Source organism: Plectropomus leopardus, chromosome 18, assembly GCF_026936395.1.
Source record: "Plectropomus leopardus strain MGB_pleo_1.0 chromosome 18, ASM2693639v1, whole genome shotgun sequence".
In the NCBI taxonomy this organism is placed as follows: domain Eukaryota; kingdom Metazoa; phylum Chordata; class Actinopteri; order Perciformes; family Serranidae; genus Plectropomus; species Plectropomus leopardus.
In genome coordinates this window covers 21,007,501-21,029,449 of record NC_142193.1, presented here as the reverse complement: position 1 = coordinate 21,029,449, position 21,949 = coordinate 21,007,501, and the positions used below count along the sequence as shown (strand labels likewise).

General features: G+C 43.5%; 1 protein-coding gene and 1 long non-coding RNA gene across 3 annotated transcripts in view; one reads left to right on the top strand and one right to left on the bottom strand.

The window, feature by feature from the left end:
- LOC148186488 (uncharacterized) overlaps positions 1–13,951 on the bottom strand; it is a 90,684-nt gene extending 76,733 nt beyond the window's left edge. The window contains exons 1-2 of one of the 2 annotated variants that reach the window (XR_015779618.1): positions 13,727–13,951; positions 13,355–13,449 (exon numbers count right to left, since the gene is read on the bottom strand). This is a non-coding gene — a long non-coding RNA (uncharacterized LOC148186488). Of the gene's footprint in view, positions 1–13,354 lie in introns of both variants that reach the window. The other variant, XR_015779617.1, reaches the window with a different exon arrangement.
- rai1 (retinoic acid induced 1) overlaps positions 1–21,949 on the top strand; it is a 73,257-nt gene that overhangs the window by 33,870 nt on the left and 17,438 nt on the right. The gene's annotated exons all lie outside the window — the stretch shown is intronic.

Sequence of the window (21,949 nt, the reverse complement as noted above, 5' to 3'; positions counted from 1 at the left end):
GAGAGAGAGGTTGTGGTTGCAGTTTCCTTCCCTGAAAAGGCTCTTTTTCATTTCTTTTCATCAGCCACCGCCTGCCTGCATATCTCGCCTCTCCTCCTCTTTTTCTCCCGCACACAAATCCCCTTTCTCTTTAGCTCATATGTATGCAAATAAGGCATCCTATGCAAATGAGACAGGTAGGGGACTGGCAGTGGAGAGGGAGAAAAAATGGGCTGGGAGTGAGGGGGGGTTGAGGACAGGATGAAAGGAAGGGGTAATAGAGGATAGAGGAAGGGGTGAAAGAGGAAGTGATGCAGGTGGTTCAGGTTCCAATCTGTTATTCAGATTTGACGCTGCCACTCATTATGGTGCATTAATGAAATATTAAAGACATCCGAACATGTTTGATGTAGCATTTTTAACCTTAAAAAAGTATTTTGCTGCTGGAAAGATGGCCTTTTGATAAAACTAGGCCGTCTATGTAGTATAAAGACACAAATACTTTCAAAATTGGGGCTACATGACTGGAGAAAACAGAAAAAGGACGGTTTTGCACAACAGAAAGAAAACCCACAACTACCACAATGCAGTGCGTAGCACCAGACCAATAAACACTCCCACTGATGGGCAACGTAATGCGATCTCATCCGTTTGACACAATGCAAGAGACGATTTCATATTACAGTTAAACAGTAATGTAAATCTTGTTTCTGAAAACATCTGAGGCGAGAAATAGGCAACGCAGTGACCGAATTTTGGTTTATATTATCAGCGCTGCCCAGATTTTCCGTTGGATCTCAGTTTATTCAGCCTCAGTTTTCACTGTGCGGGAAGCAGTATGGCACCCACTTCCTGTTCATGAACTATTACAGCTAAACAGAGCATTCAAATATGTTCCTGGAAACATTTTTGGCAAGAAATAATCATTGCACTAACATAAACTCTGCCGAGTTTGATCGGATTTCAGTAATTTGTGAGAGAGAGAGAGAGAGAGAAAGAAAGACAGGATACGGTCTTTGTCTTGATCAGCATCTATACTCTTTGTGTCCACAGTGGCAGCGTGGGTGGCAGCCAATACAAAAACGCAGAGGTACAGCCTATAGTTCAAGCAACAGCCAAAGATAATGTATTTTCAGCCGGTTCTCATTCTGAACTTGTTAAAAAACGCTGCTCTGTCAGTGCTTTTGGCAGAAATATGCAACACTAAAAGGCACCTTTCGCTTGCACGTGGAACGTTGTTGGACTGCGTCGAGTGCGAACATGACCGGACAGAACCAGTTGTATTGTTATTATACATCTGCGGATGGCCAAACAATATCTGGCGAATCCACCAAATAAGCGCATGGGCAGTTTCACTTGAGAACACGGCTGGATGAAACGTGCTGCATGTGCATTAAATGCAGCAGAACGACGTCAGGTCGAAACACTGCCACTAATGATGTAATATAAGGAGTGGGGCGGCACCTATGGGGCAGGTGGGAGGGGTGGTGAATGGGTCCAACAAACAACAAACTTTCAGGCTGGAGTCCAGCGTACACTTCCCATCTGAATGTTTTTTTTGTTTTGTTTTTTTACACATCACCATGTGTCTCCTTGCCTTAATCCTCACCATCATTGCAAAGCATGTGCGTTTGTTGACGTTCAGGCGTTGGTTGCCATGTGCTGTTGTTGCCTAAACATAATTAGGTACAGCATCACGGTAGCGGCATCCCAGAACATAAACAGCAAATGCAGATGGATCCCTAAATCGTAAAATGTGTATGCAGAAGCCCCCTGACCGAGAGGAGGAGGGATATCTAGGTACTGGATAGATGGCAGACAGTTTATCACAGTTCTTCTACACATACTACTCACATTGTTTTGATACAAGGTTGGTTGAAAATCGGCGCAGGGTTCCCTTTAACATATGACTGATGTATTTATGAGTCCATGTCATATCGTCAAAACCTCAACATAAACAAATACTCTGATCTGTGGCTTCTGTCTCACGCCAATGTGTTGTTAGATGTGCTGTTTTTAGGTCCATGCTTTGCACAAACCCCATTGCTTCTTGCCACAAAGAAGATGTGGCAACTTATCCCTCCTCCCCCTCCCTCCATATGCATTTGTTTTCTCTTTCGTTTTACTGAAAAGGATAAACATCTTGGAAGGGATTTTTCCATCGGCCTTTCTCTCCTTCTACCATCTGCCGTGGCGAGAAATTCTGAAAGCTTCAGCTCTGCTTTTGCTGGAAGAGGAGCAGCTCGCGCTTTTGTGGCGTAAAGCGGTCCAGCTCTTTTTTTTTTTTTTTTGTGAAATCCAACCCTGTTGCACACATTGGAAACGGCCGCCAATCTTCTCAGCAGTTTGTTTATCACCAGTATACTAATGTCTCAAAATGAATGTTGGAATGATTTATTGATGTTGAAATGCTGCACGAAGATATTGACGCCTGGCTGACAAACTTACTGGTGCTAGATGACACGAGCAGTTTTGCTTCAGGTGTATAGGTCTCTGAATGGATATACATAGGAGGCCAATGATGTGTTGCCAAGGAAACAAGGATGGCTTGGCACTAATTGGCTGTATGCTGGTTGCTAGGTGCTGGGTACAGCGGATGAGCTAGCTAACTCTAAATGATAGATAGATGGAAAGTTAGCATAATTGGCTGCTCGGTATACATATTCACCATGTCTCAATGTCAAACCACCACCTATCCTATTACCTGCCCACGGTCATCAGAGTGTGTGTGTGTGTGTGTGTGTGTGTGTGTGTGTGTGTGTGTGTGTGTGTGTGTGTGTGTGTCCTTTTGCTGTGCTGTGTTTGTGTGGACCGTCTGCTGAGAGACTCGGGAAGAGGCGATGGCATTATTTGCTTTTCATGCTTAACCGGCTGTGTGTGTGCGTGTGTCCGTGCATGCACGCATGCGTGTGTGTGTGTGAGCAGACTCATTTGTGTGCATTTATACAGATGCATGACAAGCAGGGTGTTCTTTTGACTCTGGCCCTATATATACGTATACAGATTTTTTGTAGCTAAAAAGTAATTATGTCCCAACGACCATAAATGTAAAAATGACTCAAAACACTCGCCGGTGCTGGATTTCTTTAGCTGTCTCGCCTTGTCACAAACAGGCTTATGTTTGTGACATATGCAAATCTCATCACCATTGACTTCCATTCAATATAAGGACGAAGCACCTCACTCAAACTTATGAATGATCCTTATCAACAACAATCCCACTCTGAAAATTGTCCCACCATCTGCTGGTTTGACCGGGTCTGATCCGAAACCGACAGCCACACAGTCATTTATTTGTGGCACGCTGCCACGATAACAACATCTAAATAGATTTTTTATTTTTGGAGCTGGATCATTCATTAGGAGTGCTATATATATACTGGTCTGTTATGTAAAGTATATACTGCACCACACTGTTGGAGCACAGAGCGCACTCTGAGCACAGACGTAGCAGTAGGACGGCAGACGCAGTGAAACTTCATTTATTGAGCTTAGTCTAAAAGTTTGCTTTTACATGCTTTTGCAGCAGCTCCTCCTCTCGCTCACTGATCTGATCTGACCACATCATCAGATCAATCATCCACACTCCGAGTCACAAACTCACGATCATCACACAAAGCAACAGGGGGCATATTCAAACTACGGAGTTCCCAAATGCTCCATCCACAAAGATACACAGTACGCAGAGTTTTGAAAAATCTGCATCATAGAAGCCGTTTTAAAAAATTCAAACACACTCCTAAAGGATGTGACACACCAAGCTGATGGTCAGTTGTCCACCCATGTTGTGCCAACAGCGAGCATCCGCGGTCCTCGTCCACTGCTCTCATTGATCACTGCTGGCTTTTATTTCTGCTGATTCAACATGCTGAGTTGGCGGCAGCGGCAGTGGAGTCAATCGGTGACTGAAATCACTCTGATTGGCAGTTCAACTCAGCACAGGAGAAGAGAAATGGAGGTGAAAAATGTAAACAACTAAAGTCAAGAGGAAGTGAGGTTGAAATAGGTCAGGTTGCTTTTCTTCTGCCACTGAGCACTTCTAGAGAAACATTTCTTGGTGGTCTGTTTTGTTGTTCACTGCCGCGCAGTAAACATGCTTTGTTCTTTCAATTTTAGATTGTGTTGTTAATATGCTAACTGGCTAACTAGCGTCATGACAGGCTTCCAGTTTCCTGTTTTGAATAACAATTAAAGGTGACTGTCGTCTGCTGGTATGGAGAGGTATCTCCTCTCACGCAGGTCCGGACACGAGACACAGCAATGGGAGGCGACATGCTTTAGCTGCCGCTAATTCTCTGATGTCAGTTTGGTGTGTCTGGGCCTTAAAACAAAAAACTTGTGTGTGGATGAAAGGCCAAAATGTCGGGAAAATATCCATTTACAAAAATATCTGTGTATGCGTAGACAGGGCCTTAGAAATGAAGCATATATCTGTGTATGTGTGTGTGTGTGTGTGTGTGTGATATATATATATATATATATATATATATATATATATATATATATATATATATATATATATATATATATATATATATATATATATATATTCTTGTTCAGATGGGACCAAAAGCAGCAGCACACAGAGCTGTCACTGCATCCACTGACCGAGCTGCCTTGCGGCACAGTGTCAAGCCTGCAGTCTCCCCAACACACATACACACACACACACACACACACCACAAACACACACTAGCTTCTTATGAGCTTAATGTTAAAGATTTAGGCTACTTAAGCGAACGTATGCATATGATGGATCCCAGTTGTGCTACTGTGACATGAGATAATCATAAAAGTACATGTCTGTTTCCTCCGAACAGGCGCTAGGAGAGGATGCAGTGCTGACAGGCCACATTAGCTGAGTGTAGGCTGCAGAGAGAAGAACATGCAGCCAGATTTTATATGCAGAAATTTGGTGGTTTACTTTATATTCTGTCATTCTCGTGTCTCATTCACTCTGCATCTATCACTTTTTGTTTCCCTTCTTTCCATCCAGCTGCATCCTTTCACACCCTCGAAGTCAGTCAGCCTCGCTCAGTCCCAGTGCCCCTTCTGCCTGCAGGAGGGATGAAGTCACGCACCGCAGGCATAGTGCAGATCTCTCCCCGCTCGCTGTGCCCTCCCTGTGCCCGCCACTCAGTCACAAGCATATGGGCACATCGTTGTGCCAATGCCCCTCCCAGAACACCTGACTCTGTCTAGTCACGCATGGCGGGCAGTACACACACACCACACAGGACAGACACACCTATGCACATACTAAAACACACACCGCCAACCTTGCATGACGGGCATATCCTTGATTGTCCCCTGATGTTCCCCACTGCGAACCTCACCACCGACTGTGGGTAATACGCACTGTGAAGACACCCTTCACTGTGGCAGGAGCAGTCTTTACAGTGACTGCACTGGATTGAGTTGCTCCGTCTTTTGTTCTGGCTTGTGACTTAACTGCACAGATGACAGAGTGTGGCACCGCGTTTAGAGGTTTTAATTCCCATCGGAACCAGCCAGGCTAAAAATATGTACACTCACTGGTATCGTAAGGTAGTTAAGATAAAAGTGTTCACCACATAGCGTATGCTGAGCTCCCTGGTCCTGCATTAGCACTGCAGTATTTACTCAATAATTTCATCCTGGGATATTGGAGCAGCAGTAGCAGCAGTTAATCTAAAAAATGGGGCCTCTATGATGGCTAATTCGGTTGATGTCCTTCAGTGCTCACCACCTGTGTGTGGATTAAAGGAAATGTTTAGCCTTAAAGCACTGTAACACTGCTCTGTATAGCAAGTGGCACCTGCACATTGCCTTTATAGGTCTATTTTTTTTAAACAACATAATCACTGTGGAGTAAGGCTTACACTAATATATAGTTACAATTACAAAACACAGAGGCCCCACAATAGGACGTTATCATGGCACTTAAGTCACGATACAATATTATTGCCAGTAGTGGAATGCAATTACGTATATTTACTCACGTACTATATTTAAATACAAATTTGAGGTTCTAGTTGCGTACTTGAGTATTTCCCTTTAATGCTACCTTCTACATCTACTCCACGACAAATCGGGGGCAAATTCTGTACCTTTAACTCAACTACATTTATTTAACAGCTGTTGTTACTAGTTAATTTTTAACTTAAGACTTTTGTTTGTTTGTTTTGCATTCAAATACCCAGTTTTGTTGCTAGAAACACGGCTGTTAAATGTCCCGACATCTTGTTAAAAATACCCAGTTTTGTCGCCAGAAAATGTCTGCTAAATGTCTCAATGTCTTATTAAAAATATCCTGTTTTGTTAAGAACTTTTACTTGTCATACTTGATGTAAATTTTGCTGATTATACTTACATACTGTTCCTTAAATAAGGTTTTGAATGCAGGACTTTAACTTCTAACAGAGCACTTTTACAGCTTGGTATTGGTACTTTTACTGCAGTAAAGGATCTGAGCACTTTTTCCAGTATTGATTATTGCAATTTTAAATGTTTAGCAATAATATTAAAAAAAACAACCAGTATAGCAATATCATATATTGTGATATATTATATTTTAATAGCTGCAAATTATGTCCCCAAGAAAAAACTTCTGCTTATCGATACAGTATTGCCATGCAAAATATTGCAATTCTATGCGGTATGAAAAATATTCGCAAGCATGCAAAATACTACGTATTCTCAGGTTTTGGACAAAGAAAAAAATCCCTTTCCAGGACATCTTCACCGACATTCAGCGATCAGACTGTAAGATTTATATTGTAAAAGTTCAGGGTTTCCCATTTGTGGCAGCCCGCTATGATAACATTTGTCACCAAATTTAGATTTTGTATTTTTTAAACTGCACTATTCATTAGGAGTGCTGTTGGATTATACTGTATATATATATAGTATATACACACACACACACATTCATTGCATTATGCTCTCGGAGCACAGAGAGCAGTCTGGGCACAGACAGAGCAGCAGAATTCCAAATACAGTGAAAGCGACACTTAAGTGCTGAGCGCAAAAAGAACTCATGGAGAGTGCTGCCTGCGGTGTGATCACGATCCTGCAAAAAATGCAAAATATTTAGAGAGGAGACACATAATGAAACCAAGAAACACACACACAAACAGCAATAAACATAAAGTTTTCTGACCTGGCCACCGTGTTCGAGTCAAGTGACGCATCTCGCATCGCCTACCAGCCAATCCAACTTTCTCCTTTTAAATCTAAACAGTACACTAAAATGTGTTTCTGAATACATTTAAAGCAAGAAAAGTTCAACAGATCAGTTCAGAGGGATTGATTGAGATGACTGATTGGAGAATCCCGGGCTATGATTGGTTATTTTGTTTACCTGCAGCCCTGTCATTAATAGCAAAACGAGGAGGAAAAGGACTATGATTTTTTCCACAGATTGTCTGTGTCATTAACTTCTGTGTGGATATAGTGAAAGTTTAAGCAAATATGACAAAAAGTTATTTTTATAAAAGTATCCAACTGTAGCTTTAACGGAGGGGAGGAAAACACAGACTGTATTTTTCTCAACTGGGAAAAACTTTGTCCCTTGCTGTTGTAGCATCGTTACAGCTTTCATTATCGTTCTCTCGTACTGAACAAAACAGGCACATTTTCTGAGAATCAATTCTAGGAAGCATGGAAAATTGAAAATTTTCTCTGCAGCAAGGTTTTGCACATGAGAGATTGATGGTGTATCTGAGAGGGGATTCTTACTTTTTAAACTTTTTAAACAGATGTAGTGCCTCAAATCTTGCGGTTCGTCAACAATGGGCGAAAAATGTGCAAAAACAAAATATGGCAAAATACAAAAAGACCTTTGTGCATGGAAGCGTCCAAACTGCAAATTAGACAGAGCTTTAGGCAGCGTGCAAAGCGCCAGACTCGCCACTCATTTGTTATGTGTTGAATTTTAATATATTCTGCTGGACTTCATTTCATTGCCCTGAACGACCTCGACTGATGTCTAAACAGCCTTCCCCTCCGCTGCTGATAAGAGTACATGAACTGTAGTGGCTGCTAAATGTGGCATGTTGGGGTGTTTTAGGATTTAGTATTTTATGCTTGCCAGTTACTCATTAATGCCACAAACACACACACAGACATGCACACACACACACACACAGATCCAAATTCATGCATACACACAACCTGACAGTCAGGCTTGGAAAGGGGCAGGTAGGAAAATGGTGCTAATTATCGTTAGTTCTTTGTGATTAACCAAGTGACACACACACACACACGCTGCTGTGATGCCCTCTGCTGTGTGGCACAAAATGGCGGAGTGTGTGCGTGTGTGTCCTAGCAGAGGCTGTAAAAGAGAGATGGGAACGGGGCCAGGCAGAGGAGGATGCGAGGACTTGGCGAGCATCAACTTTGTGCATGTGTGTGCGTGATAACATTCAGGTGAGCGAGTGACTGGCTCAGAAAGTGAGGCCTCAGCCGACTGCTCCATTTACAGCTACAGTGCCTCGTATACACACACATAAACAGCGCAGATGTTGGTGTAAATACAGAGGATACGGAGAGGAGGGAAGGAACAGAGGGAGAGAAAGATTTTTGTCTCCTGCAGGTGTAGTGTGACCTTCACTCCAACTCTTCCTCCCTTCATCTGTCCATCCCTCCCTCCCCTCTCTCTCTATATCCCTGTAGTTCAGCGCTCAGTTGCGTGGCAGGTAATTTGTGCGCTATTGGAGATTAAAGTTTAATTAGTGAGCGAGGAGTCATTTGGGTCTTAGTTGAGTGGAATAAGGCAGCAGTGTGTGTGTGTGTGTGTGTGTGTGTGTGTGTGTGTGTCTCCTGCTCGCTCGCTCACCCTAACACATCAAGGCTCATCACCAAGAGAGAAAGCGGGAGTGGGAGTAGAGGATCCAATTCCTCCTTTCATCAACGAAGAACAAAGGATGGAGTTTTTTCCCCCCTCTCCTCTTCATCTCCTCCTCCTCCTCCTCATTTCTTTCCGCCCCCCCTCACCCACCCCCACCCCAAGCTCCTGGGCTCGGTTTGGCAGAGCTCCACGGCCATATTCACACTTCCCTGGTCCCTGGCGAGACACACACACACACACACACACACACACACATATCACCTCCACCGCTGCCATCACACTGCGCCACATGCGGAAAAGACAGTGAAGGGAGGAAAAAGGGACAGAAAAAACTTTTGTCTCCCATCATCTGCCTGCGAGAGGTGACCGATAGATCTGTCACCTGAAAAAAGAGGTGCGTCACCTAAAACGTCTTGACATGATAACTTCTGTTTTTTTTTTTAGCCAGGGGCGTAGTAGTTTGGCCGAGAGCGTGCCTCCACAAGCATGAGATGAAAAGTTTTTTGCAGTTGTTCTTATTTCTAACTAAGCGAATTAAAAGTGGCTGAATAAATTGGTCCAAAGAGTGAATTTTGTGCGAAAAATAGTGGAAGCTCTTTGAGGCCCCTCTCACCCTTTCAACAGGGTTCCCACACATTTTCACAAAATTTCCAAATTTTCACATGATTTTTTAAGGACCGATAAAAGTACCATAAGTAAATACCATCACAATTGCATTAAATGGACAGCTGAAGAAATTAAATTTGTCATTATGTTACATTACGTGGAAGGTTAACCACAGCATCTTATTGTAAAAACACATAATGCATGACAAAATTCCATGATTTTTCCAAGATTTTCAAGGATTTTGACTAATTGAATTCCTTTGTGCTCCTTATATTACATGTTTAGCGGCAGTGTTTCAACCTGATGTTATTCAGCGGCGTATCATACAGCCGCGACAGGTTCCTTCCGGCTGCATCAACTACCACTGCCCTTCCACGAATCATACAGCTGTGCCAGGTGTCGTCCAACCAACAGGTGGTGTCTCATAACACCATGAAATGTGCCATCCATCCGTGTTACACACTACCTTCGCCCGACAGCATATCATACCAGTGCGAAGTGGCTTTTGGCGTCGGTGTCAGCCTGTTCTCATTCTGAAGTCGTCAATGAGACTCTCTTTGACAACTTCAGAATGAGAACAGGCTGGTTGCACAAATAACACGTCATCAATACGTCACACCCGTCCTGCCCATGATCCCTTCCTGCCGGCTGTCCTGTTTGTACAGACACAGTTTCGCTGCTGTTACTGCCTTCTGTGGCAACTTTAAGGCGAGACTACTCTGTCAGACAATCCCGCAATCTTAGCTTATACAGAGAACAACAGGGCGGCATTATGGCGTGACATTCACACATTGAACAGACAGTGTAAAATAGAGCAGTGATGCTCAACTTCCGGCCCAAGGGCCAAATTTGACCCCCAACCATTTTCAGAATCACAAAAAAGTAAAGTGATAAACACTAGAAAATTGTTTTTCTACTTTTAGTATACATAAGGTGCCAGAGTGCATAAAACAGCATCAAAATAGAGCTTGATTATAACAAAAAGTTATATTGATGGATCCCCTGCAACCCCCAACAAAGGTCCTCACTAAGCCTCCAATGTCCTAAAAACTTCCTAAAATTGAAAAATTTCCTAAAATCCTAGAAATGTGCTTAAATCCAAAAAAAAAAACAAAAAACACCCAACTAAAATCCTTAAATTATACTACAATCCTACAAACATGCTCAAATCTTAGAAACATGTATTAGGCTGCTGAAATTGGCCCCTGGCCTCCTGTTGTTTTGCAAATGGGGCCCCAAAGTTGAATATCCCCTCAAGAGAGGAAGGGTGGGGGGCCACAGAGACTGCAGAGAATTTGATGCTACGGCCCTGTTTTAGCATTTTTCCCTGATCATTTACTCCGACACAGTCTGCTGGTCTCTCCCTAAATCTGTTTTTCCCGTCCTCCAATCTGTCTTTCTCTCCTAGAAAGTGCTGTAACTTTGTCATCTGTCTCTCTACTTTGTTTTTTTTTTACTATTCTCTTGGTCTTAATCATGTGGACATCAAACGTGCCATATGGTCACACGCCAACAGAGATGCGCGCACGCACGCGCCCGACGCACACCACACACTCTGCCGTCTTGAGAGCCGTGTTTGCTAATGACGGGGGAGTCTGCATCCCAGCGCCGCTGTTATTTCACCGGCTCGAGACTCTAACGCAAATCAATAGGCAGCACGGCCCTGCGATAACGATCTCCGTTTCTCCTCTCCTCCCTGCATCTCTCCATTCGCCTCGCCGCTGTGCCCCCCTCTCTCTCCTCCATCCTCCCTCACATCTGCCTTGATCTTACAGCTTCAATCTATCTCTCCCTACCACTCTTCCTCCCTCTATCTCTGCGCCCTCGATCTCGCATCCTCTCTTTCTCTCCCCTTCTCACTCCCCCTCTCCCCCAGCTCCCCTTCATCTCACAGCATCTCTCCCTCACTTTCGCCCTTCGCCCTTCGTCGCCTCTCTTTCACATCTAACCTCCCCCCTCTCCCACTGTCTTTTTATTCACCTCCTCCTCTCATATTTCCCTTTCCCATCACTCCACTTTCCATCACCTATCCCCACAGTCACTCTTCCATTTCTTCCCAATCTCCCCACATCTGCTCTCCTCCATATTTACACTCCCTCATCTCTCACACCATTCCTCCTCCTCGCTACTCTTTCCGACCCTATCAGATCAAATGTCGTCTTCTCTTCCCTCTCTTCTTGCTGTCCTCCTCTCATTTCAGCTATCTGCCATCGGTGTATCTGTGGCTCGCCTCCTTTTAGTGTCGGCCTGTCTGCAGATGGAGTAAAGTATTCCCCAGTCTGGCTCTCAGGTGACAGTTGAGAGGAGAGAGCAGGCCAAGGACACCTTCTGGGAAGATGCTCAGAGGCACAAATGGGCCTAGGTCTTAAAAAACTGGAAATACCGCCATGCAGTTGTATGCCTCCATGCAGCAGTCAAGTTGCACTTACAGTTTACACTCACGTCTGTGAAAACGTGGACGCTTCACACACATCTTGCTCCCTGCAGCACCCAGGCAAACAGCAAGGTTTCAAAGTGGGCACCAAAAGTTAGTGTCACCAATTTAGTATCTGACCAAATACCTCCCCTTCTGTTCCTGACTTATGATGTAAAGGCCAGAAAAGTGTTTTTGCAGAACATTATGATATCATAGTTGACCTTTAACCCTTTAAAATCTGAATAAATTGATTTTGTTTTTAAAAAGAACATCCATTAATTGGCAAGAAATTAGTAAAAAGTCACAAGGAAATTACCTGAAAATAGTCAACTAAATAAATGACTACATAAATTAAGGAAATCCAAAGGAAAATTACCCAAAAAAGTGTTGAAAATTGAAAATAAACAGTGGAAATATCATTATAATAATTCTAAATATGGTTGTCTGGAGAATTTAACCTATTTTCTTTTTAAATTCCACTCTTTTTAACAACTAATTTTCACGGCATTTTCTCACCACTTTTTTCAAATTTTTTGAGATTTGTGGCACATTTTTTTGTGAAATTGCTCAATGCCCTTTCTCCCGTGTTTTTGAAAGAAATCAAGCTGCTCAGGTTTTAAAGGGTTAAATAGCTTGGCAAAGTTGCCTGAACTCAGCACAAGAAAACTGATGTCAATCCAGGTTTTGAAAGGTTAACCTCTTGGATATAAAATGTCAGAGACTTCATCATTATATCCTATTAGTGCGAAATTCTATGAATTCTTGAGTTATGGCAACAAAAACAAAGGTCAGTGAGGTCACTGTGACCTTTGACCTTCAACCACCAGATTCTAATCAGTTCATTCTTGAGCCCAAATATGAGTAAACTCCCTCAAAGCCATCTTCAGATCACCGGATGCAAGGTCACAGTGACCATGATCTTTGACCACCAAAATCTGACTAGCTCATCCTTGAGTCTATTCGAACGTTTGTGCCAAATTTAAAGAAATCCCCTCAATGTGTTCTTGGGATATCACGTCCACAAGAATGAGACAGACGAGGTCACGGCAACCTTCACCTTTGACTACCAAAATCTAATCAGTTTATCTTGGAGTCGAAGTGGATGTTTGTGCTAAATTTGGAGAATGAATGCCCTCTAGTGGACACAAGGGTAAAGACAAACACACGCTGACATGCATGCATAGAAAGACATTTAAAAGCACTAAGCAAGGCTTTTATTTCCTGAGCCTCCTGTCTAAACCACAGTGTTTAAGATGAAGAGGGCAGAGGGGGACAGGTGCACGCAGGTATTCTAAAAACAGAGATTTAGCTGTAGTTTGGCCTGCTGCTCATTCAATTCGCTCACAAACATGGTCAACATAAAGCTTAATTTAGGTAAATGCGCCCATTTGTGTATGAAAAAAATATATATATGTATAATATATATGTATATACAAAAAAAACAAAAAAACCAGCGTACTTATTCTTTCCGGAGTGAAAAAATGAACACAGACAGACACATTTTTAGATTCAATGTTACTTACCCCTGCCGGGGAAGTCCTTTTCTCCGAAGTCCATCGTAAAGAAATGTCCATAAATCCACTCCAAATACGCTCCTTGTAACTCCAAAAGTCGCTTGCTGCAAAAGGAACTGCCAATAATTAATTCGGCATACTTTTCATAGTGAAAATACTCCGAAATGTTAAACAAATACAGGTTAAAAAACGGAGCTCCAGATGTCACTCAGAACTCGCTTGAGAATCATCACGTTTTTAAGTTTTCTTCCGTATCAGAGTAATCCAGTGATAGTTGTCCGTAAATCCGTCTAATATTGCAAATCAAGTGTTTACATTTAATTCGGCATAGGTTTAAGGTACATGTGGACAAATATAGGTTCAAAAATACGCTCCTTGTACCTCCAGAAATGAGAATTGTCACATTTTTACGTTTTCCTCTGTATCAAAGTCATCCAGTGGTAGTTGTCGGTACATCCGTGATAGATTGCACACGAGAACTGCGAATGTCAATTCGGCATGCTTTTAATTGTGAAAATTTTCCTAAATGTTAACAAACATAGGCTAAAAAAAAAAAGCCTGACTCGAGGCTGTGGCCCACAGATAACTGATTGATTTCACCACCCCCAGAGCATTATGGGAACTTCTGCACCTTTCTCTTTAATGGTGCTATTTCAGGCCTTTTCTGTCTCTAGATCACAGTACACTTTCTCAAGAGATGTAAGTGAATACTGGTGTTAGCACATAAAACGAGACCTAAGAGAGCTGTTAAAACTAAAGCACATATTTGTGTGTCTGCATGTGTGTGGCAGGGTGAGAAAACCACACACACAGAGAAACAAGCCAAGCATGATGTCCATATGTGTGGATTCTGCAATATGAAATTAATATATGAGCAAGTCAAATACGAGTCGTTCTTTTGATTCTCAAAAGTATAGATGTAAGTAAAGTATAGAAACATCCTATAATCTGAGAAATGTCCTAAAATCCTAGAAACATCCAAAATTCCCTCAAAAAACATCCTAGAAATATGCTAAAATCCTAGAGAGGTCCAAAAATCCTAGAAATTTCCTTAAACTTATAAATGTCCTAAAATCCAAGAAATGTCCTAAAATCCCAGAAATTGTCTGAAACATCCCAGAAACATCTTAAAATTCTAGAAAAACCCTAAAATCTAGAAAAATCAAAATCCAAGAAATCGTAGAAGTGCCATAAAGTCCTCAAAATGTCCCAAAATCCTAGAAATGTCCTGAAATCCTGGAAACATCCTAAATCCAAGAAATGTCCTAAAATCCTAGAAATGTCCTAAAATCAGAAAATGTCCCAAAATCCTTCTGTCCCTCATAATAAAACATAAATTCATCATCATTTTGCACAAAATAGAGGCAACCGAACTTAAAAAGACATGCGTTCTTATTTATAGACAAACAAGCTGCAGAGGACAACATCTGAGGCCTCTCATCACCACTACAAATCTCTCCTTCAGGCTATGGGTTCAATGTGGCAGATCAACGAGCCGCCTGCCCGAGTCTAACCCAAGACAAGGTCACAGACACACATATGCAGACAGACACGCAGCACTGCTGGCAGCTGCATACTGTGGCTACAGGGGCAAAGGAAAGGGCGTGAAAGATAGAGGACAACAGAGGACAGGGTACAACTTAAAGGACACAGAGAGGAAGATAGCAGAGAGGAAGAGGTGGGATGTATGTTTGCTTTTGTGTGTGCATGTGTGTGTGTGTGTGTGTGTGTGTGTGTGTTGGAGAGAGACAGCAGGAGTGACACAGCATCATCAATTAGATGAACCGAAGTGGCACAAAGAGGGAGCAGGTGCAAATCAGTGCGTGTGAGTGAATTTGTGCACACGTGTGAGTACTTGTGTAAATGAGTAGAGGGATCGAATACATGGGAGTGGAACGCACCATGAGCCCCAGCAGGGACATCACACCGGAACCTGCTCCAACACCGCTCCCTCTGCTTCAGTGGAGCGCTCCACCCCATTACCTGCAAAGAGTGGGACAGTGTTCGTGTGGTGGGAAGATGTGCTTTTGCTGGACTAAACCAAAATGGGTCACTGCGAGATGTGAGCCACTCTACGTTCTGTTTTCCAACCTCGAAATGCCGCACCTTTGTTGCCTTTACGTCTCTGCTTTTCAAATAAGCAGTCAGATTGGATTTCAGGACTCAGCGTAAATGAAAACTTACCAGACACGCTCGCCTCTGAATGCTGCGCTTTTGTCTTCTTCTCTCATCCCATCTTCCTCCTGCATCGTTTCTTTCTTGTGCTACACAGTCTCCCTTGATGGAGGATTCTGATGGAATACCAAGTAGCTCTGCGGCCCACTTTACAGGACCCCGACTCCTGTGTGTTTGTGTGTTTGTGTGCATGAGGGAGAGACGGAGGAAGAGGAACCTACAGGGGGGAAAAAAGCAGAAAAAGTGTGTGGGCATGGCTGAGGTTATCAATACTATGGGAACATGAACCCACAGAGCATCTCCTTCTTTCTCTTTGTTCTTCTGTGTCTCTACGTCTCACTCCCTCTGCACTCTGGAAGGTTAGCTGGAGTCCACAAATGCCCTCACACACACACACACACACACACACACACACACACACACACAAACTGCAGGGGCGTTGCAGGCATTCAAGCTTGATCATGAAGGCTCTCATCAATTTTCCTTCACATTCATGCTAAATCAGTGATACTCAACTTAGGGCCCGCGTGCAAAATCTGACCCCCAATACGGTGCTGGGCGGCCACCTAACCATTTTCTAATTCACAATGAAAATTATATGATTCAAATTTATTTTGTATTTTTAGTATGCATAAGGTGCCAGAGTGCATATGCAGCATATAATCTGAGAAATGTCCTAAAAGGCTAGAAACATCTTAAAAAACCTAGAAATGTCCTAAAATCTGAGAAATGTCGTGAAATTCTAGAAACGTCCTAAAATCCTAGAATCATCCGAAAATCCAGGAAACATCCTGAAATCCTAGAAACATGTATGGGGCTGCTGGGACTGGCCCCTGGCCTCCAGAGATTTTGTAAAAGTGACCCCCAAGCAAAGCCAGTTGAGTATCCCTGGTCTAAATGCCTGCACACATGAGCACATATTAGCAAACGCTCGCACAAGCTGAAAATGACTCATGTTTGCAGTCGCCATACAGGCATTGACTCACTCGCACACGCAGACACACAGCAGGTAATGAGCAATCAGTTTTACTTTTCCTGATTCTTGTCACACGCCCAGGTAACCACGACAACCTTTGCGATAACCAAACAGAACCTATGCGATGTGTATGTGTGTGATTGCGCCTGTCATTTTCTCATCCCTCTCCGTCCCCACCAGTCTCTTCGTGCTGTTACCATGTAAACAAAGCCAGGTTTAGTCCTTCAAAGGACAACACTTCAGCAGCTGCCCGCTGGAGGTGACCGGGCTGAAAGACAGAAGGAGAGACAGAAAAGGGAAGAAAGATAGAAAAGTAGATAAAGGAGAATTGTGTGGAGGAGCAGAACAAGGGAGGGACGAATGATTTTGGGTCAAGGCTAGAAGGCTGGAAAAGAGAGAAAAAGACATTCAAAGAAATAGGTCTGCAGGATTTGTCCTTTCACAGCCCACATGCTCATCTTTTCGCCTATTGTTGAGTGGGAAAGTGATTCTGTGTTATGCCCTAGAACGTCTGTAAAAGCGATATATGTAGATGGAGCAGACTTAAATCAAAGCTTTTCTTTCAAAAGAGCGCACAGTGTCGACTTAATGCTGCTGATTGGAGTCGGGATTGTGTATCACTTGCAAAAATACAGGTCTCTTCCTTTGTCTTTTACTGTGTGGGACAAACCAATCAATATGTCATTCTCAAAGATGCAGTGACGAAAAATATTTTCTCTCGTTGAAACAATATATACATGCAGAGGGGGTTTTCCAGTTGGTGGTATTCACACACAGACGATAAAATAATGGACGTAACCATTGTGACATTGATCATTGGTTTTTGGACTGTTTCTTTGTAGGCTTTTTTTTTTTTTTGCACCAGGCTGTAAACGTGTGTAGTTCTGCTGTAAAATTTGGCATTTTAACGTGAGAGGAGATTGACTCGCTCTTGGAGCCAGCCTCAAGTGGCCGTTAGAGGAGCGGCAGTTTTTGGCACTTTCACACTGACATCATTTTAGAGCCTCAGAGTTGCTGCTTGTATTCACACAAGCCAAAATGCAATTTACACCAAACGATGGTCATCTCCAGCAGCAAATATGTAGAATGAAATAAGTCAAAGCAAACAATATATCTCTGAAATGTCAGCTGTAAAACAAATATAAGACATTTCACTTTTTAGTTTATATTCATGTTGTTTTATTTTTTTAAGGTTAAATTAATTTGATTTAACTTACTCCTGCTTTTATTTTGAAGTTTGACTTTTCACATACAATATTAACCTTATCAGCAGCATAATCAAACCCTGTCTTTTATTTTAAAAAATTGCCGCAAATAAACATTACAAAGCCATTGTGTTTCTGTGTGTCTGCGTACATCTGTGTGTGAGAATTTCTGATATCCAGCATGCCTCATAAATGAGTGTGTGTGTGTGTGTGTGTTTGTGTTGTGTGTCACCTTTGTCTAAATTTCCCCCCCTTATTAACGCACTTGCTCACACTCAGACACCATGACGTATTCCCTGGGTTTACTTGTATGATTTTCTTCATGCCACATGCATACGCGAGCTTCTCCACTTGACTGAGTGGCTCTGCCGTTGCCATGGTGACAGTAGACCCTGTTTTGTGTTTTGTGTTGTTGTTTTTATGGCGTAACACATCCCGGTGTGAGGTTGTTCCACTCTGAAAGGTCACTGGACATCACCGGCCTGTCAGTCAAAGGAGGGCGATAGAGAGACATAGACACATGCGCACACATCATCCAGTCCAGTGCTCCTAATGAAATGAATTTCTGCTTTTTTCTCACCCCAGAGACAAAAGAAGCAAAGAGAAAGGATGTCGTTCTCCAGCGTGGAGGGATAACATCGCTTCTGTGTTCTGCTTTCAGAGCAAAATAGGAACCAAAACCACAAAATAGATAACTGTAGTGGCTGATGCATTCCTCTCCATCTCGCTCACAGACACACACATCTGCCTCGCTTCCTCTGACCTTTATTTATTCTTTCATGCTGAAGCTGCAGCCGCGCGTGTGTGTGAGTGTGTATGTGTGTGTGTGTGTGTGTGTGTGTGTGTGTGTGTGTCTGTGTCTGTCTGTCTGTGCAGTCAAGACATCCCTCTTCTCTTCTTCCAGGTTTACGCATTTGAGTAACGTCTGCAAAGAGTGTGTGGTTGGTGTTGATGTGCCATGCCTGTGAACGTCGATGAGTCATCCTAAACCCCAGAGACGAGACAGTTGCACCTCTCTCACACACACACACACACACACACACATGTACACACAGACCCAGCATTAACTGGTCACACTCACCGAACCAAAATGGTCTCCCAGATCGACCGGGCTCATTTTCCTCAGTTTTAGATCCTATTGAGCCGTGTCAGCCTCAAAGTTCAGTCAGATAGCCTTCAACAAGGGAGACAGATGAATCTGGTAGGAAAATACAGAAACTTGTTAATTTCCATTTAAATGCTTTTGGCAGTATTGTTTGTGTTTTTAAACTGTGATGCCAGTGTATCACATTGGGCTGGACTGAGGAAGGAAAACAGGCAAACAGATGGAAACGATGGACACTGAGTCATGTTTTCGTTTTCTCTCTGTCATTTTCCGATGTTTTTTTGGATGGAGATCATTACATTTATGTTATGCTTAAAGGGACACTTGGACGATTTTCAACCAGCTTTGTATCAAAACAGTGTGGGTAGTATGTGTAGATGAACTGTGGTAAACTTTCCTCAAATTAAGTGCCTAGAGACCAACACGTTCTCATCCCAGCTCGTCACGTGATGCCGCTTTGTCAATGGACTTCCACGTCTACATATTACGCTCCAGGTATCCTTCTGCGTCTGCTGTTGACGTTCGGTCACGCTACCACGATGTCAACAAATGCACATGGTCGAACAATGCAGCACATTATGTTTAGACAACAACAGCACATGGCATCCAACGTCGGGATGTCAACAAACACACATGCTGCCACGGACGGTTAGGCTTAGGGCAAGGAGGCACATGGTAAGATGTTGAAAAAAACATCACATTTAGATGAAAGTGAACACTGGACTCCCCGTGAAAGTCAGTTGTTTGTGTGACCATCCACTTCCTCTCCATCCTGCACTATAGGCGACCCGATGCTCCTTATATTACGTCGATACCAGCCGCATTTTAACCTGATACTGTCCTGCTGCGTTTCATACGCAGGTTCTATTCAACCGTTTCTCAAGTGACGCTGCATGTGTACACATCATGTAGACGCAGCAGGTGCCGTTCAGCTTTCCACAGGTGTATAATAACACTGTTCTGTCTGACCGCGTTCTCAGCTGAAGGCGTCTGGCAGCTTTCATGTGCACACGAAAGTTGCCTTTTGGCTTCATGCACTAACAAAGCGGTGCTATTTTACTAGTTCAGAATGAGAATGGGCTGAAGATATTCCAGAGTTTCGCTGGCTGTCAGGATGTTGCTGAACTACAGGCTGTATTTTAGCATTTTCATATTGCCCGCCACCAATTCTGCCATCACGGACACAAAGAGTATAGAGGTGGCAAAGTGATTCTAAAACTCAGGATGCTATTAAATCAAACCATTAAACTAGGCAGAGCTGATCAAACAGTGAAACTAAGCAGTGCAATCAAATATAAACCAAGATTCTGTTACTGCGTTCCTTATTCCTTGCCTCTAATGCTTGATGTTTAATTGTGATATGAGATTGTTTGTCACCAGCTGGTCACCATTGTCTCACATGAACAAGTTGCATTACGTCACCCACTTATGGAAGCGTTTGTTGGTCTGGTACGGTGCATTGCATGCTAGTAGTTGTAGGTTTTCTACCTCTTGAGCAAAAGCCCCTTTTTCTGTTTTCTCTGGTAATGTAACACCAATTTCAAAAGTATTTGTGTTTTTCTGCAGCATAGACGTCTTTTTTTATGTGAGAACCCTCTTTATATTGGCGAAGTACTTCTGTAATGTATGAGTAACATTCGATATAATCAATCTGCTTCCATCATTAATTAAAAGCTCACGTACACACAACTCCCTCGCTGTCAGCCCTCCGATCGAGTTTATTTGCTGCCTGTCCAGTAGCCTCAAAGCGCCATCTGTCCATCTGTCTGTCTGTCTATCTGCGAGTGTCAACGGCCGGTCTCCGCCCCCTCTATGTCTCTTCTTATAATCTATGTGACTGGCTGCCGGTGACCCCCCGTGACCTCCAGCTGTGTGTCATGACAACGGCACACTGACAAATGTCAGAGTAGATATTGGCTTCCTCCATCTCCTAAGCCTCTCCCCTGGGTAGGAACCCACCCACACAGCCTGGCCAGACACTGCAGAGGAGAGGAGGAGAGACAGAGAGGAGATGTGTGTCTGTCTGTCCATCTGTCTGTCTGCCATCCCAGTGTGTTGAACCTGCGGTTATCAACGAAAAGGGCACAGAGTCCACCGAGAGGGGAGGATGCGGGCAAATCTGAACAGGGAGAATGATAGTTGGAGGCATCTGAATGCTCTCCGCGCCTTGTTGAAGTGTGTGTAATTAGGATGGGGATAGCAGCGTGCTGATTGGGAGCAGCGGCGGGGCGGGTTGCTGTGTTATTTTGGAGCGTGCTGTGTTAAACAGGGTGTTAAAGGCAGATGTGTTAGACATGAGTGTGTGTGTGTGGTGAGGTGGGTTGGGGGGGCAGGGAGAGTGGCGTGTTTGGGTTATTTTCGAGTGCGTTGTCGGGTTGTCGAGGAGCATGTGAGCTGAGCTTCGGTGTGCGTGGTGCTGGGGCGTGTTGTGATGATTCCGGAGGTGGTGGTGAAGTGCGGCTGTTTGTGAATATGTGTGATGGGGTGAGTGTGTGTGTGTGTGTGTGTGTGTATGTGTGTCTGTGTGTGTGTGTGTGTGCGCGCGCTTCCTCCCAGGCTGCTCCACCTCCCCAGCAAACTGCCTCTGCATGCATAATTAACCAGGATGACTGGGGAGGTAAATACACAGGGAGATGTTCCATCCTTCCACTCTGTATGCTTCCATTTGAGTGTGTGTGTGTGTGTGTGTGTGTGTGTGTGTGTGTGTGTGTGTGTGTGTGTGCCTGTGGAATGGGGGGTATCTGTGTGTGTGTTTGCGCATTTGCATGTGTGTGTGTTTGTTTGCGTCAGATAGACAGAAAGCAGGAAAAAGATTTGAAGTGCTTCAGAGCTAGAGTTGATGGAACGAGAGAACTGTCTGTTTCCCTGTGTGTGTGTGTTTGTGTGTGTGTGTGTGTGTGGCTTGCGTGCATGTGTGTGTGCGGAGAGAAAGAAGATAAATCCCATCTCAAGCTGCCTCTGAAGATGATGCGATGAAAGAGAGGGAGAGAGGATATAAAAAGAATGAAGGGGGGACTGTAACCAGTCGCAGCTCTGCGCATTATGAACCATCCAGCGGAACAATCAGATTCACCCTCCTCTCTTCCTTCACCCTTTACTCCCTCCCTCCCTCCCTCCTTTCCTCCTGTCCTTCCATCCTGACA